Consider the following 17,469-nt stretch of genomic DNA (forward strand, 5'->3'; position numbering starts at 1 on the left):
ATATTTTCAGTTGTTTCACACTTTTTTTGTTAACTATATAATTCCACATGTGTTAATTCATAGTTTTGATGCCTTCAATGTGAATGTACAATTTTCATAGTCATGAAAATACAGAAAAATCTTTAAATGAGAAGGTGTGTCCAAACTTTTGGTCTGTACTGTACTTATAAAAATGAAGGTACTTGGCACATAAATTGGCCAATTCATGAGAGCCCGCCAGCAGTGACAAGGCATACCTTTCTTTCATGGGACCCTAACCTAATATCATACCTCTTTCAGGCTAAAAGCATACAAATTTAAAGGGCAGGTACGATCCAGCACTAATTAGCACGGGAGACGCATGATATTAGGTCAGGGTTCCACCATAGAAAGGTATGCCTTGTCGCAACTGGTGGGACAATTTATGCGCCAAGTACCTTCATTTTTATAAGTATATTGTATATAGCAGTAATGCAGTTCAAATTTTATATATTTAATGTTTGTGTGACACCCCAGGGGTCTGGTTGCCACAGTGATAGAGATATTATGTCTGAGAGCAGGTGGGAGGTCCTTTGGTCAGGGATCCTGTGCATGCCACACCTCCTGCCCAGTCTTGGGATGGGAAGAACTTCCCCTGTATAAACCCGGGGCTGAGGCAGGGTGAGTCAGACAAGGAGAGTGGAGAAGAGAAGCAGCATAGGAAACAGCAGAGTTACAAGGAGTCAGGGGCTGGCAGCTACAGAGCTCGCCCTGACTAAGAAGATTCTTTACCGGACCCGGAGTCCGAGGCTGTGGGGACTAACTCCTACCCAGCAGCAGAATCCGTCGGGCAGGGGATTTCAGGTCCTCTGGCCCAGAAGCCCGAAGGCACGGTCACACGCGTGGGACCAGCACCGCCATCGTGGAGCGGAAGCCATTAGAAGGCCCCGAGTCACCGGCCATACGGGTGAGCACCACACGGTACACTCAGGGACGTGGGCTACTTACATCAGCTTCTAGCAAGGTAGCCAGAAGAGTACAGTCAGTTTGGGAGGCCTACAACTACGCCTGGCCAGGGGAGATCCCATCTGCTCAAAGACTGACCAGGCCCCGTTTGCTAGCAAGTACTCCGGGAGGGTCTGTCGTTGTTACCAGTAAAGACCCTGAACTACACCGTACCGTCTCTGAGTGGTTCCTGCTACCCCCATCATCCACGTCTTATGCCCTGAGGCCATACCCCTCCCGTTGGGGGTTATACTATCACGCTGCACAATCCTACCACCGGCCTCAGCGGTCTGCCCTGCAGCAGCAGCTTCCTGGCTGCACTCAACGGGTGGCGTAGTCATCAACTATTTACTACTAATAGACTGCCGTCTAGTTTGACTCCCTGGGCACGGACCGGGTCACCGCCACGAGATTACAACCCTCCACGGATCCGGCTCCGGGTAAGCTCCCGCGTGCGCACCGCAGCGCGACACAGGCCCAGGGGCGCGTCAACTTTGGCGTAGTCGGCAGGATTTCGTGCCCGCAACCACCGGGTACTACGTGCCTGAAAAGCAAAGACTGCTCAAACTTACCAGTGGTGAAGGTTTCCCGCCATCCGGCGCCATCTTCTACCTTCTTCCCGCCATCCGCGAAGTTTTCCCGCCATCCGGCGCCATCTTCGACCTTCTTCCCGCCATCCGTGGAGTTTTCCCGCCATTGGACGCCATCTTGAGAACGCCGCGCGGGAAGAAGAGGGGCGTGGACTCCGAAAGCGCGCGAGAACTGAAGCCCCGCCTCACGTCCGGACGTTGCGTAAGGTCCTGGAAGGAGCCCAGAAGACGCCGACGTCACAGGAGCGCGACGGAAGGTCCTCAACCCTGACGATCCACTGCGGAGCCGCGGCCTACGGAAGAGGATCATCGCAAGGTAGGCCACGGTCCACTAGGGGGGAGGAAGATGTCGGATACGGAGGAGAGCTTCACTGCCTCAACCCCCGCCAGCGCTACCGCTGCTGCAGTTATGCCCTTCACCATGCCCTATATCCCGGGAGCAGCTTGGCTACCCCAGTACTCAGGGGAGTCACATACCCTGCATGACTTTAGAGAAAAGCTGGATAGCCTCTTCCAGGTGTACCCCCTCACAGAAGAGCAAAAAGTGAGCATCCTGGTGGCCCAACTAACCGGGGCAGCCAAAAGGGAAGTAAAATCCTGGCCACCTGGGAGGAAGACTGTCGCAGGGATACTAACCCGGCTGAAGGACACCTTTGATACCCGCACCTCAGCCGAGATTAAGCTTAGATTCTACGGGTGCAAGCAGCGAGCGCATGAGAGTATAAGGGACTATGCACTAAACCTACAAGAGGCCCTGAGGGCCATAAAGCAGACCGACCCTGATGGGGTGGGAAACGAGGACAGGCTGTTGACTGAACAATTTATAGAGGGTTTATATTGCAATGCCCACCGAACCCAGTTGCGGGCAATGGCCTTACAGGATCCCCATCTGGACTTTGCACAGTTCAAGGACAGAGCCATCCGGGTGCTCCGAGAACCGGCACCAGGTGGCGTTGTGACCCACAGACGCCCCACTACCACTTACTACCAGGAGGCGGCGCCCTTGTCAGCAGGGCCTGTGGGAGCTGATGCGCAGGCTTTGGACAATGACCCGGCTCCAGACCTACACCATCAGGTCCAAGAGCTAGCTAAGAGCGTTGCTGCGCTAACCCGAACTGTGCAGTCTTTACAGGTTTCCACCCCAGGGAAGATCCAGCTGGCATCCGGACCGGAGGACATCCCGTGGCGTCGACCAAGGAGGACCCCACCGGCCAGAGGAAGACCCAGTGACCGATACAGTGAGGATGGACGACCCATCTGCCGCCGCTGCAATCAACCCGGACATATGGCAAGGTACTGTTCTTTAAACGGGCACAACCTGGGGTAGAGGGCCAACCCCCAGGAAAAAGATCACCAGGCCCATCGAACTGGCGCGACAGATATGTGGGAGGACGTCCAGTCTTGCCTGTGGTACTGGATGGCATTCCCATGAGTGCCCTACTGGACACCGGGTCACAGGTCACCACCATCCCGTACGTGCTCTTCAAGCAGTACTGGAATGACTCGGATATTACCCGCTACCCCGACGACGACTTGAGTATCATCGCCAGCAATGGTCAGCCCGTGCCACAGATCGGATTTAAAGAGGTGACCATCAAAATTGGTAGAGTCGAACTGGCCGCACAGGGACTGATCATTGTAGATATCGATAAACATGAGAGTCACCCAAAAATAACTCTAGGAACTAATGTAATTGAAAATTGTCTTGCAGAGGTGATTTTCCTTTTACAGCAGGTTGCCAAGAATGCCAGCTCCGGCGAGCAGCGGGTGCTCCAGAAAGAGATCCGGGCACTGATGCAACGGCAACAAGTGGAACTCTCCGGCGGTGAGATTGGTAGCGTAAGAATGTGTGACCCTTTTCCTATTGCCATGCCCCCAAAAAGTGAAATGATGATTTGGTGCCGGGCAGCTATTGGTCTGAGAGGTAGAGATTACCAGGCAATGGTAGAACCAGTTTACTCAGACAGTAGGCCCACCATTTTGACAGCACGGGGGGTGGTCAATGTACGCCATGGGAGGGTGCCCATTCGCATAATAAATATCGGGGAGAGGGAAGTGTACCTGCCCCGGTATGCCACGCTAGCCAAATTATATACCACTAATCAAAGTTCTATACAATCTGTGGAACCCTTGCCTCCATCTCACCCGGAGGAAGGTAACGGCTCTAAGAAAGACATGGAGGACTGGTGTCAGCAACTACATTTGGGTACTGACTCCACTCCCTCACATCAGAAACAAGGAGTCTATCGGGTGGTTCAAGAGTATGAGAGAGTGTTTAGTAAACACCCGTTAGACTTCGGGCGAGTCAAGGGGGTAGAACCTCGCATCCCCACGGGAGATCATCCTCCCATAAAAGAGAGGTATCGACCCGTACCCCCTGCACATTACCAACACGCCAAGGGGATGCTTAGAGATATGAAGGAGGCTGGGGTAATCCGGGATAGTTGTAGCCCCTGGGCAGCCCCATTAGTTTTAGTCAAAAAGAAAGACAACACCATGAGGATGTGTGTAGATTACCGGAAAATCAACCGTATCACACACAAGGATGCGTACCCCTTACCAAGGATAGAGGAGTCATTGGCTGCTTTAAGATCTGCTAACTTCTTCTCTACCTTGGATCTCACTAGCGGGTACTGGCAGGTTCCTGTAGCAGAGGCGGACCGGGAGAAGACCGCATTCACCACCCCGATGGGACTTAGCGAGTTCACCTGCATGCCGTTCGGACTCTGCAACGCACCAGGAACCTTCCAACGCCTAATGGAGTGTTGTCTGGGCCACAGAAACTTCGAGACGGTCCTGTTGTACCTGGACGATGTCATCGTATATTCCAAGACGTATGAGGACCACCTGAAACACCTGGCGGAAGTGTTCGAGGCTCTGGCGAGTTACGGCCTAAAGGTGAAACCCTCCAAGTGTCACCTCCTGAAACCAAAGGTGCAGTACCTGGGACACGTGGTGAGCGCTGACGGAGTGGCTCCCGACCCCGATAAGATCACCGCAATTAAGGGATGGCCAAGCCCCTCCAGCGTAAAAGAAGTGCGGCAGTTCCTCGGGTTGGTAGGCTACTACCGAAGGTTTATTCCCGGTTTCACCAAAAAGGCAGCACCTATGCAGGACCTCCTGATAGGCCAGTCCCGGAAGGCCAAGAACCAGAAGCCGCCCTTCAAATGGGAAGAGCTGGAAGAAGAGTCCTTCCGCCAGCTGAAGATGGCCCTCACGGGGGACGAAATCCTGGCGTACCCGGATTATAGCCAGCCCTTTATCCTCTACACCGACGCCAGTAACATCGGGCTAGGAGCCGTACTGTCCCAGATCCAGCAGGGGAAGGAACGAGTAATCGCCTACGCCAGCCGAAAACTGCGACCCACCGAAAGGAACCCCGAGAATTACAGCTCATTTAAGTTAGAGTTCCTGGCCGTAGTATGGGCAATCACTGAGCGCTTTAAGCATTACCTCGCTTCTTCCCGGTTCACCGTGTACACGGATAACAACCCGCTGACACACCTGGACACGGCAAGACTCGGTGCCCTGGAGCAGAGGTGGATGGCCCGTCTGTCCAACTACGAGTTCACAATTAAATACCGGGCAGGACGCTCCAATACCAACGCGGACGCCCTGTCCAGGATGCCCAACCTGCCGGACGGAGGAGAAGATCCGGAGGGACTGGAAGAAGTTGAACTCCCTGCGTTCCACCGTCATGGGACTATTCAGTATTCCCACCGGGTAAGGAGTAAGCAGGCTGCTACGTTGAACCCCTTACCCCACTACAACTGGGCGGAAACGCAAGACAGCGACCCTGCCGTCCGACTGGTGAAGGAGATGCTGACTCGGCCGGAGGCTCGCCTTGAACCAGACGCTCCGGAGGAAGCCAAACAACTATGGGCAGAGAAGAGTCGACTGTTCCTTTACAAAGGGAAGTTGTGCCGCAGAATGGTTAACTCCCGGACGCATGAATTACTCTGGCAAGTAGTGGTGCCACGAAGAGACGCAGCCATGGTGATGGAGGCATACCACGACGGAGCTGGACACTTTGGGTGGAAAAAGCTGGAGTTCCTGCTGCGCGAGCGGTTCCACTGGGTAGGCATGAGGGGAACCATCGAGAAGTGGTGCAGAGATTGTGGCCCGTGCAACCTGAGAAGGAAGGACCGAGCCAGCCAGAAGACTCCCCTGCAGTCCATCGTCACCCGGCAACCGTTGGAACTGGTAGCCTTGGATCATGTAAAACTGACCCCAAGCAGAAGTGGCTACGTCTACGCGTTAACCATCGTGGATCATTACTCCCGGTTCTTGGTTGTCGTCCCCGTCAAGGACTTAACGGCTCAAACAGCAGCTAGAGCCTTCCAGCAGCACTTCTGCCGTCCACACGGGTACCCGGACCAAGTGCTGACGGACCAGGGACCTGCCTTTGAAGCGGAGGTCTTTCAGGAATTCTGCAATCTGTATGGCTGCCGGAAGATAAGGACGACACCCTACCATCCGCAGACTAATGGACTTTGTGAAAAAATGAACCAGGTGGTAATGGATCTTCTAAAAACGTTGCCCCTGGAAGAACGCAGTCTGTGGCCTGAAAAGTTGCCCGATCTGGTGGACCTATACAACCACATCCCGGTAGGTTCCACCAACTGTACCCCGGCTTACCTAATGAGGGCAAGACCTGGTAAGTTACCTGTTGACCTGGAAATGGGAGTCCTGACCCCCGAGGACACTTCACCAGAAACAGACTGGGACACAGAGAGGCAGCAGCAGTACCGGAGAGTACAGGAGAGCGTGGAGCGAAGTCTCTGTCAGGCTAGGGAAAGACAAGAGAAAACTTACAACCAGTATGCTCCCGCTGTTCCCCTGGTACCCGGAGAGCAGGTCTTGAAGAGGAAGAGACGGCTCCACAAGTTGGACGACCAGTGGGAGAAGGACCCGTACACCGTACTGCCCTCAAGCCACGAGAACCCGAAGGTCTGTACCATCAGTAAAGACGGAGGGGAAACCACAGCCATTGTATCCCGGGACCACCTGAAGAAGTGTCCCGAACAACTGAGGAACCCTGAAGAGGAACAAGAAGACCATCGACCCGTGGAAGAAAGGGAAGATATGGTTAGTACCGTGCTCGGGGACTTTCCTCAGTCTTGGACTCAAGTCAATGGTGCAGTTGTGGTACCCGTACTCACCTTCCTCCAACCATCATCCCAAGAACCTACGGAGCAACGGGTAAAGCTGGAAGAACAGCCGGTCCAGGAGGCAGAAGACTCCACACAAGCAGAACAGGAGAATCAACCCTCTGCTTATAGTGAGCCTGCCGTACCCCTAGTGAGACAAAGAGCCGGTAGACAGCTGCCCAGTTTACCCTTGACAGCTCCTACACCCTGTAGTTCAGGGCCAGACAGTCAGCTCCGTAGGTCCACTCGGGCCACTAGAGGCCAGTTACCCGCACGCTGGAGAATTTAAAGTGTATAAATTGTTTTATTTATGTTTTTCTGTGTCTTGTTGCTTGTGTATAATTTTGTGTTTCTAGTTATTTTTAGGAAACCTTGGTGGATTTACCGGGAATCCTTGTATATAGTTGGAGCGTAACCCAGGATGGACTAGAGACTGTTAAGGACTCGGGGTAGGACAGACCCCTACCTGGTTACGTCTCCCTGTGTTGGTGAAATGGACACCTTTGCTTTTCTTCAAAGACTGCATCCGGTTGCGGACACGCCGTAACCATCTTATGTGTTTTTCTTATAGTATTGTTATTGTTATACTTTGTTATGTTTTTCTAAATGTGTTTAGTCCCGGAGTACTAAATTTCACTAGGGGGGAATGTGACACCCCAGGGGTCTGGTTGCCACAGTGATAGAGATATTATGTCTGAGAGCAGGTGGGAGGTCCTTTGGTCAGGGATCCTGTGCATGCCACACCTCCTGCTCAGTCTTGGGAGGGGAAGAACTTCCCCTGTATAAACCCGGGGCTGAGGCAGGGTGAGTCAGACAAGGAGAGTGGAGAAGAGAAGCAGCATAGGAAACAGCAGAGTTACAAGGAGTCAGGGGCTGGCAGCTACAGAGCTCGCCCTGACTAAGAAGATTCTTTACCGGACCCGGAGTCCGAGGCTGTGGGGACTAACTCCTACCCAGCAGCAGAATCCGTCGGGCAGGGGATTTCAGGTCCTCTGGCCAGAAGCCCGAAGGCACGGTCACACGCGTGGGACCAGCACCGCCATCGTGGAGCGGAAGCCATTAGAAGGCCCCGAGTCACCGGCCATACGGGTGAGCACCACACGGTACACTCAGGGACGTGGGCTACTTACATCAGCTTCTAGCAAGGTAGCCAGAAGAGTACAGTCAGTTTGGGAGGCCTACAACTACGCCTGGCCAGGGGAGATCCCATCTGCTCAAAGACTGACCAGGCCCCGTTTGCTAGCAAGTACTCCGGGAGGGTCTGTCGTTGTTACCAGTAAAGACCCTGAACTACACCGTACCGTCTCTGAGTGGTTCCTGCTACCCCCATCATCCACGTCGGCTGCCCTGAGGCCATACCCCTCCCGTTGGGGGTTATACTATCACGCTGCACAATCCTACCACCGGCCTCAGCGGTCTGCCCTGCAGCAGCAGCTTCCTGGCTGCACTCAACGGGTGGCGTAGTCATCAACTATTTACTACTAATAGACTGCCGTCTAGTTTGACTCCCTGGGCACGGACCGGGTCACCGCCACGAGATTACAACCCTCCACGGATCCGGCTCCGGGTAAGCTCCCGCGTGCGCACCGCAGCGCGACACAGGCCCAGGGGCGCGTCATTTGCATACATCTTAGCGATTACAGAGTGCTGCTGTGCTCTTTTGTTTGTATATTGTGCAGTCATAGCAGCTTGCACCAGTTCACATTTGCTTTATTCTGTTCGGAGGTGCTGGTCAGTTTTTTATTTTTTGTAGTATACTATTGGAGGTTTTCATTGCCTTCTTTTCTGACTGAGCACTCATCCCATCAGCCTAAGGTTGTTTTTAATTAGTGCTGGATCCTACCTGTCCTTTAAATTTGCAGGTTTTTAGTCTGATATTAGGCTAGGGTCCAATCAAAGAAAGATATGCCTTGTCACGGCTGGTGGGCTCTCATGAATTGTCCAATATGTGCACTAAGTACCTTGATTTTTATAAATATATCCTATGGCAATATTTTCTTCCTTAAGATCTAAATAGTATTCTTCTTCTTTACAGGCATATTGTACTGGTAAAAAGAGATACTGTACATCTCTCTATACCAGTATATCTCTACATACTTGTATATTAGGAGTAAAATAAAAATCATATATTCCTTTTTTCTTTAAATTACTAAAAAAAGAAAGAAAAACAATTACAACATTTTACAATAATCACATTTTTAATATACATTTAAAAAATAAATGGCACAATCCACTAAATAACATGGACATATTTGGTACCTCTATAATTGAAACAACCTGTACAATGCAGTGAACAGATTATTTACAGTAATCAATAAATGACAATTGTTTTATACTTTCTCCATTAAACCCATTAAAAAGTTATTACAAATGTAATGCTTACATATGTGTTTGACAAAATGGCACATAAAAACTACAGCTTGTCTTGCAAAAAAAACCAGCAAGATGTTGTAAGTGAAGCTTACATAAATCATCTGAACATGTGCATCACAAAAATGTCTTTGTGTAAATGCATGTATTACGACGAGTGTATGTGAATGTTTTATATATGTTGTGTGCACTTTAAATACATGTGTATGTACAACCCCTGGCAAAAATTATGGAATCACCGGGCTCGAAGGATGTTCATTCAGTTGTTTAATGTTGTTGAAAAAAAGCAGATCACAGACATGGCACAAAACTAAAGTCATTTCAAATGGCAACTTTATGGCTTTAAGAAACACTAAAAGAAATCAAGAAAAAAAATGTGGTACTCAGTAAGGGTAATTTTTTTCAGACAAAGCGGAGGGAAAAAATTATGGAATCACTCAATTCTGAGGAAAAAATTATGGAATCAAGAAAAGCAAAACACAATAGAACACTCCAATACATCACTAGTATTTTATTGCACCACCTCTGGCTTTAATAACAGCTTGCAGTCTCTGAGGCATGGACTTAATGAATGACAAACAGTACTCTTCATCAATCTGGCTCCAACTTTCTCTGATTGCTGTTGCCAGATCAGCTTTGCAGGTTGGAGCCTTGTCATGGACCATTTTCTTCAACTTCCACCAAATATTCAATTGGATTGAGATCTGGACTATTTGCTGGCCATGACATTGACCTTATGTGTCTTCTTTCAAGGAATGTTTTCACCATTTTTGCTCTATGGCAGGAAGCATTATCATCTTGAAAAATGATGTCATCATCCCCAAACATCCTTTCAATTGATGGGATAAGAAAACTGTCCAAAATATCAATGTAAACTTGGGCATTTATTGAAGATGTAATGACAGGCATCTCCCCAGTGCCTTTACCTGACACGCAGCCCCATATCATCAATGACTGTGGAAATTTGCATGTTCTCTTCATGCAAACATCTTTATAAATCTCATTGGAACGGCACCAAACAAAAGTTCCAGCATCATCACCTTACCCAATGCAGATTTGCGATTCATCACTGAATATGTCTTTCATCCAGTCATCCACAGTCCACGAATGCTTTTCCTTAGCCCATTGTAACCTTGTTTTATTTTGTTTAGGTGTTAATGATGGCTTTGTTTAGCTTTTCTGTATGTAAATCCCATTTCCTTTAGGCGGTTTCTTACAGTTCGGTCACAGACATTGACTCCAGTTTCCTCCCATTCGTTCCTCATTTGTTTTGTTGAGCATTTCCTGTTTTGGAGACATATTGCTTTAAGTTTCCGGTCTTGACGCTTTGATGTCTTCCTTGGTCTACCAGTATGTTTGCCTTTAAGAACCTTCCCATGTTGTTTGTATTTGGTCCAGATTTTAGACACAGCTGACTGAACAACCAACATCTTTTGAAACATTGCGTGATGATTTACCTTCTTTTAAGAGTTTGATAATCCTCTCCTTTGTTTCAATTGACATTTCTCGTGTTGGAGCCATGATTCATGTCAGTCCACTTGGTGCAACAGCTCTCCAAGGTGTGATCACTCTTTTTTAGATGCAGACTAACGAGCAGATCTAATTTGATGCAGGTGTTCGTTTTGGAAATGAAAATTTACAGAGTGATTCCATAATTTTTTCCTCAGAATTGAGTGATTCCATATTTTTTTCCCTCTGCTTGGTCTGAAAAAAATAACCCTTACTGAGTACCACATTTTTTTTCTTAATTTCTTTTAGTGTTCCATATTTTTTGCCAGGGGTTGTAGTAATGTGTTAGCATCTGCTTATTTTATATACAGTTGAAACCAGAAGTTTACATACACTATATAAAAAGACACATATGCATGTTTTTCTCAATATCTGCCATGAAATCAGAATAAACCTGTTTTAGGTCAAATAGGATTACCATAATTTTTAATATTTGCCAAATACCAGAATAATGAGAGCGAGAGAATGTTTTAAGGCATTTTTATTAGTTACTGCAAAGTCAAAAGTTTACATACACTAAGATTACTATGCCTTTAAACAATTCTGGAAAATGCAAAAGGTAAAAGCTGGTGATAAAAAGCGCTAAGGCATATAAAATTCAGCAATTACTACCTTAAGGCTATGTGCTCACAATGCAGAAATGAAGCGGAAAAATTCCGCTTCATTTCTGCATGTCCTTTCTCGGAAAAACGCGTGTGGAATTTGACACGCGTTTTTCGCGCGTTTTGCACATGCGGAATTGCCCTGCGTTTTCTAATGCATTGAGAAGGCAATTCCGCATGCGTAAATGCACAAATAATGGACATGCTGCGGAATTTTCTGCACATCAAAAACGCTGCGGAAAATTCCGCAGCATGGGCATTGAAATTGCGGAATTATATTGGGGACCATGGGGGAAGGATTCCGAAGCATTTCCCAAGCGTTTACTCTGCAAAAATTCCGCAGCAAAAATGCTTGAAAAAGGCATCGTGGGCACGGACCCTTATTAAAGTCCTTGTAAAAGCACAACGCATTTCGACGGCATGCAAGCCGTCTTCATCAGGTGGTACAAGGAAATGACCTCAGGAATGTTATATAGGATCAAAAAAACAAACTGATTGGACCGCTCATTAATGACATAATAACAATCAGTAATTTAACCCCCTAATATTGTCTGCAGCCCAGCGTGTGAAAACACAAACCAGCATATAGGATACCATGAATCATATTATATTTCACAAAAAGCAAAAAGTAAAAGAAAAAAAAAAAAACACTTTTATTTAAAAAATAATAATTGAAAAATAAAAGTATATATACATACACATATACATACATGCACACATATAAACACACGCATGCGTGCACATGCATGAATATTTAATTTAAAACTAATAAATGTAAAAAATGTTAAAAGATGCATTTAATTGTATGCGCTAAAAGAAGCTATTATAAAGCTCATTTCATTATATTCTCAATAATAAGATTATGTCCTTCCGGCGCTAAAGTGCCCAATTTAAAAATCCAGAAGCTTTCTTTCTTAATAAGATTGCCCAAACAATTTTGCATACTTTTATCTATATGATCAATAATTGTAAGGGTCATTTGACTAGGGTCCCTCTGATGCACAATATTAAAATGCCTTGATAAACTATGCAATTGATACCCATTTCTAATATTCTGTCTGAGCCTATTTAAACGGGCATGCAAGGTCTGTACTGTGCGGCCCACATACTGAAGACCGCACGTGCTCTCCAACAAATAAACCACATAGGTGGATTGGCATGACAACCTATGTTTGATGAAAAAGCGTTCACCTGTGGTTCTAGATGTGAAACTCAAAGTCCCATTGATAATACTATGGCAACACAAGCACCTAGGGGTACAGCCCTGGTAACAGCCCACATAACTAGAATCCTCAATGTGTGTTACTATTTTCTTACAGGTTGTGTTACTGGGGGCTACCAAATTTCGTAAACACTTATTCTTGGTATATATTACCATTGGTTTATCTGGGAGAACATCTGAGAGAAATGGATCTGCCTTCAAAATATACCAATATTTACGCAATAACTTATGAATAATCAGACGGGGCTGGCAATATGTGGTTATCAAACTCCATTTCGCTAAATCGCTAGATTTACAAACAGATGACCTGGAATCCAAAACCTTATTTGCACAGGATTCCTGTGTTAGTGATTTTGTTTTATTAAATGCATCCCATAAAAGTTTTTTCGGGTAACCTTTTGCAAGGAACCTCTTTTTTAATATACAGGATGTAATTTTTACGGATTCGCCAATACTGACCGTAAGGAACATTACGAATCCAGCTTGGGAGATGTCCACTGTCCAATCGCAAATAACTGTTCACATCAACGGATTTAAAAAAGGTCGATGTGAACACCCCCCTGCATCATATGTTTGAATTGTATTAATGTGTTAGCATCTGCTTATTTTATATACAGTTGAAACCAGAAGTTTACATACACACTATATAAAAAGACACATATGCATGTTTTTCTCAATATCTGACATGAAATCAGAATAAACTTGTTTTAGGTCAATTAGGATTACCATAATTTTTAATATTTGTCAAATGCCAGAATAATGAGAGAGAGAGAATGTTTTAAGGCATTTTTATTACTTACTGCAAAGTCAAAAGTTTACATACACTAAGATTACTATGCCTTTAAACAATTCTGGACTACCCATATGATAATGTCATGTGTTTGTAAGCTTCTGATAGGGTTTTTGGCAACATCTGAGTTAATTAGAAACATACCTGTGGATGTATTTTAATGTTCACCTGAAACACACTGCTCCTTTGTGTAGCATCATGGGAAAGTCTAAAGAAATCAGCCAAGATATCAGGGAGAGAATTGTGGACTTGCACAAGTCTGGCTCATCCTTGGGTACAATTTCAAGATACCTGAACGTGCCTCGTTCATCTGTACAAACATTTAGATGCAAGTACAAACAAGATGGGAATATCCAGCCATCACACCGCTCAGCAAGGAGACGGGTTTTGTGTCCCAGAGATGAACGTGCTTTGGTCCAACATGTGCATATCAACCCAAGGACAAGAGCAAAAGATCTTGTGAAGATGATGGCGGAAGCTGGTAAGATTGTGTCAATATCCACAGTGAAATGAGTACTGTATCAACATGGGCTGAAAGGCCACTCTGCCAGGAAGAAGCCATTACTTCAAAACAAACATAAAAAAGCCAGGTTAATGTTTGCAAATGCACACAGGAACAAAGACTTTAATTTTTGGAGACATGTCCTGTGGTCTGATGAAAATAAAATTTTACTTTTTGGGCGTAATGACCATCACTACGTTTGGAGGAAAAAGGGAGAAGCTTGGAAGCCTAAAAACACCATCCCAACTGTGAAACATGGGGTGGCAGCACCATGTTGTGGGGTTGTTTTGCAGCAGGAGGGACTGGTGCATTTCACAAAATAGATGGCATCATGAGAAAAGAAGATTGTGGCAATACTGAAGCAACATCTCAAGACATCAGCCAGAAAGTTAAAGCTTGGGCAGAAATGGGTCTTCCAAATGGACAATGAGCTGAAGCATACTGCCAAAAAGGTAACAAAGTGGCTTAAGGATAACAAAGTCAATGTTTTGGAGTGGCCATCATAAAACCCTGATCTCAATCCTATTGAAAATATGTGGGCAAAGCTGAAAAGGCAGGTGCGAGCAAGGCGACCTACAAACCTGGATTAGTTATACCAGTTTTGTCAGGAGGGCCCAAATTTCGACCAACTATTGTGAGAAGCTTGTGGAAGGATATCCCAAATGTTTGACCCAAGTCAAACAGTTTAAGGGCAATGGTACCAAATACTAATGAAATGTATGTAAACTTTTGACTTTGCAGTAAATAATAAAAATGCCTTAAAACATTCTCTCACTCTCATTATTCTGGCATTTGGCAAACATTAAAAAATTATGGTAATCCTAATTGACCTAAAATGGGAAAGGTTTATTCTGATTTTATGTCAGATATTGAGAAAAACATGCATATGTGTCATTTTATATAGTGTATGTAAATTTCTGGTTTCAACTGTATGTGTGCCTAATGTGAATATGCATGTAAATGTGCGTGTTTGCAGGTGGAGCCTGATGAGTCCTGCTCAGGGGCTCTTCATTATCGTTGTCCACCCCTAGGGAGGAACCCTCAGATGCCTCAACTCACTTTCCTTAGAACCAGACTAATTACAGCCCCAAGGTTAGACTTTTTAAGACAGGCCTTGCTTATAGCTGACACATTTGCCAACAATCCTAATTTTGCTTGGACAATTTCAGGCGATCAAGGTAAAAAATCCTCCAGCTATGCTCCAAATAAAAATAGTATAGTTTTTTTCCAATAAAATTAAAAGATAAACATCCTCAAGTACATCCAAAAATCATATGTCCTTTTCCAACGCGTTTCAGACTGCAACTCAGTCCTCATTCATGCATATTATAATAATAATAATAATTTTTATTTATATAGCGCCAACATATTCCGCAGCACTTTACAATTAAGCGGGGACATGTACAAACAATAAATTCAATACAAGGTGAGACCGTTTAACAGTTACATCAGGAGTGAGGTCCCTGCTCGCAAGCTTACAATCTACATGGAAATGGGGGGACACAATAGGTGGAAAGTGCTTGTTATTTCAGGTCTGGCAATTATAATAAGTCGGGATTATCATATAAAGCTGAATGATCCGGTCATCAGCCTGTATGTTAAAGTGCAATACTCAATTACCGAGTGCAGTTATCGAGTGCATGGAGGGTGTAGAAACAGATGAACAGTAGGGTGCAGATTCTGAATAGTATTTAGGAGGGAACAGGGGAAAGTTAGTTTACTGAGTAGTTGAGGTGGTAGGCTTGTTTAAAGAGATGGGTTTTTAAAGCGCGCTTGAAGACATCGGGGCTAGGCATCAATCGGATCGTCTGGGGTAGAGCATTCCAGAGAACTGGTGCAGCACGAGAGAAGTCTTGGAGACGGAGGTGTGAGGTTCGGATTATGGGGGATGTTAGCCTTAGGTCATTTGTGGAACGGAGGGCACGTGTAGGACGATAGACTGAGATGAGAGAGGAGATATAAGGTGGTGCAGAACTGTAGAGAGCTTTGTGGGTGAGAGCAATGAGTTTATATTGGACCCTGTAGTGAATGGGTAACCAGTGTAATGACTGGCACAAGGTGGAGGCATCGGTGAAGCGGCTGGACATAAATACGACCCTGGCTGCCGCATTCAGGACAGATTGGAGAGGGGAAATTTTGGTAAGAGGGAGACCGATCAGAAGAGAGTTGCAGTAGTCCAGACGAGAGTGAATAAGAGCGACAGTAAGAGTTTTAGCAGTTTCCAAAGTGAGAAAAGGTCGGATTCTGGAGATGTTTTTAAGATGCAGGTGACAAGAGCGAGTGAGTGATCGGATATAGGGAGTAAAGGAAAGGTTAGTGTCGAATATGACCCCAAGGCAGCGGGCGTGCTGCTTGGGAGTTATGGTTGACCCCTCCAAGGTAATTTCGATATTAGGTAGAGTTAGGTTACTAGAGGGGGGAAACACAAGAAGTTCAGTTTTGGAGAGATTCAATTTGAGATAGAGGGAGGACATGATGCTAGACACAGCAGATAAACAATCCTTGGTGTTTTGTATTAGGGTAGGGGTGATGTCAGGGGAAGAAGTGTATAGTTGGGTGTCGTCAGCATAGAGATGATACTGGAACCCAAATCTGCTGATTGTTTGTCCAATAGGGGCAGTGTATAGAGAGAAGAGGAGGGGGCCTAGGACTGAGCCCTGAGGAACCCCGATAGTAAGGGGATGAGGAGGGGAAGAGGAGCCGGCAAAAGATGCAGTGAAGGAGCGGTCAGAGAGGTAGGAGGAGAACCAGGAGAGAACGGTTTCCTTGAGGCCTATAGAGCGGAGCATAGTGAGGAGGAGCTGGTGATCCACAGTGTCAAATGCTGCAGAGAGATCCAGGAGAATCAGCAGGGAGCAGTGACCTTTGGATTTGGCTGTTAGTAGATCGTTAGAGACTTTAGTGAGGGCAGTTTCAGTGGAGTGTAAGGAGCGGAAACTAGATTGTAGAGGGTCGAGGAGAGAGTTATCTGAGAGATAGCGGATTAGACGGGAGTGGACCAAGCGTTCCAGGAGTTTAGAGATGAAGGGAAGATTAGAGACAGGTCTATAGTTAGCAGTGCAGTTCTGGTCCAGGGATGGCTTTTTAAGTAAAGGGGTTATGATGGCATGTTTAAATGATGAGGGAAAGATACCTGACGAAAGAGAGAGGTTAAATATTTTAGTCAGGTGAGTGGTGACCACCGGTGAGAGGGACTGCAGGAGATGTGAAGGAATGGGGTCACTGTTGCAGGTTGTAGGCCGAGAAGAAGCGAGGAGCTGGGTAACCTCTTCTTCTGTGACAGGCTCAAAGATGGCTAGTGAGCTTGAAGTGCAGTAGGGAAGGGGATCCAGGCACTGAGGAGATTGGGCTGAGATTGGGCTGAGATGTCCTGATGGATGTGGTTGATTTTTTCCAAGAAATAAGTGGCCAGATCCTCACTGCTGAGGTTGGTGGTGGGGGCCTGTGCTAGGTTTCAGGAGGGAGTTTAAGGTTTCGAAAAGTCGTTTTGGGTTGTTGGACATTGAAGTGATGAGGGTGGTGAAGTAGGATTGTTTGGCCAGATGAAGGGCAGAGTTATAGGTTTTCAGCATGAATTTATAGTGGATGAAGTCCTCTGCTAAAAGAGATTTTCTCCACTGACGCTCAGCACACCTCGAGCAACGTTGAAGAAAGCGTTTTTGCATTGTGTGCCAGGGCTGCCGTTGTCTGTGTCGGATCTTTCTGCGAGTAGAAGGAGCTGCTTCATCTAGGGCGCTCTTCAGTGTATTGTTGTAGTGTGACAATGCCAAG

The sequence above is a fragment of the Phyllobates terribilis genome, unplaced genomic scaffold (genome assembly GCF_046119375.1).
Source record: "Phyllobates terribilis strain yellow unplaced genomic scaffold, ASM4611937v1 Scaffold_5__5_contigs__length_657084704, whole genome shotgun sequence".
NCBI classification, from domain to species: domain Eukaryota; kingdom Metazoa; phylum Chordata; class Amphibia; order Anura; family Dendrobatidae; genus Phyllobates; species Phyllobates terribilis.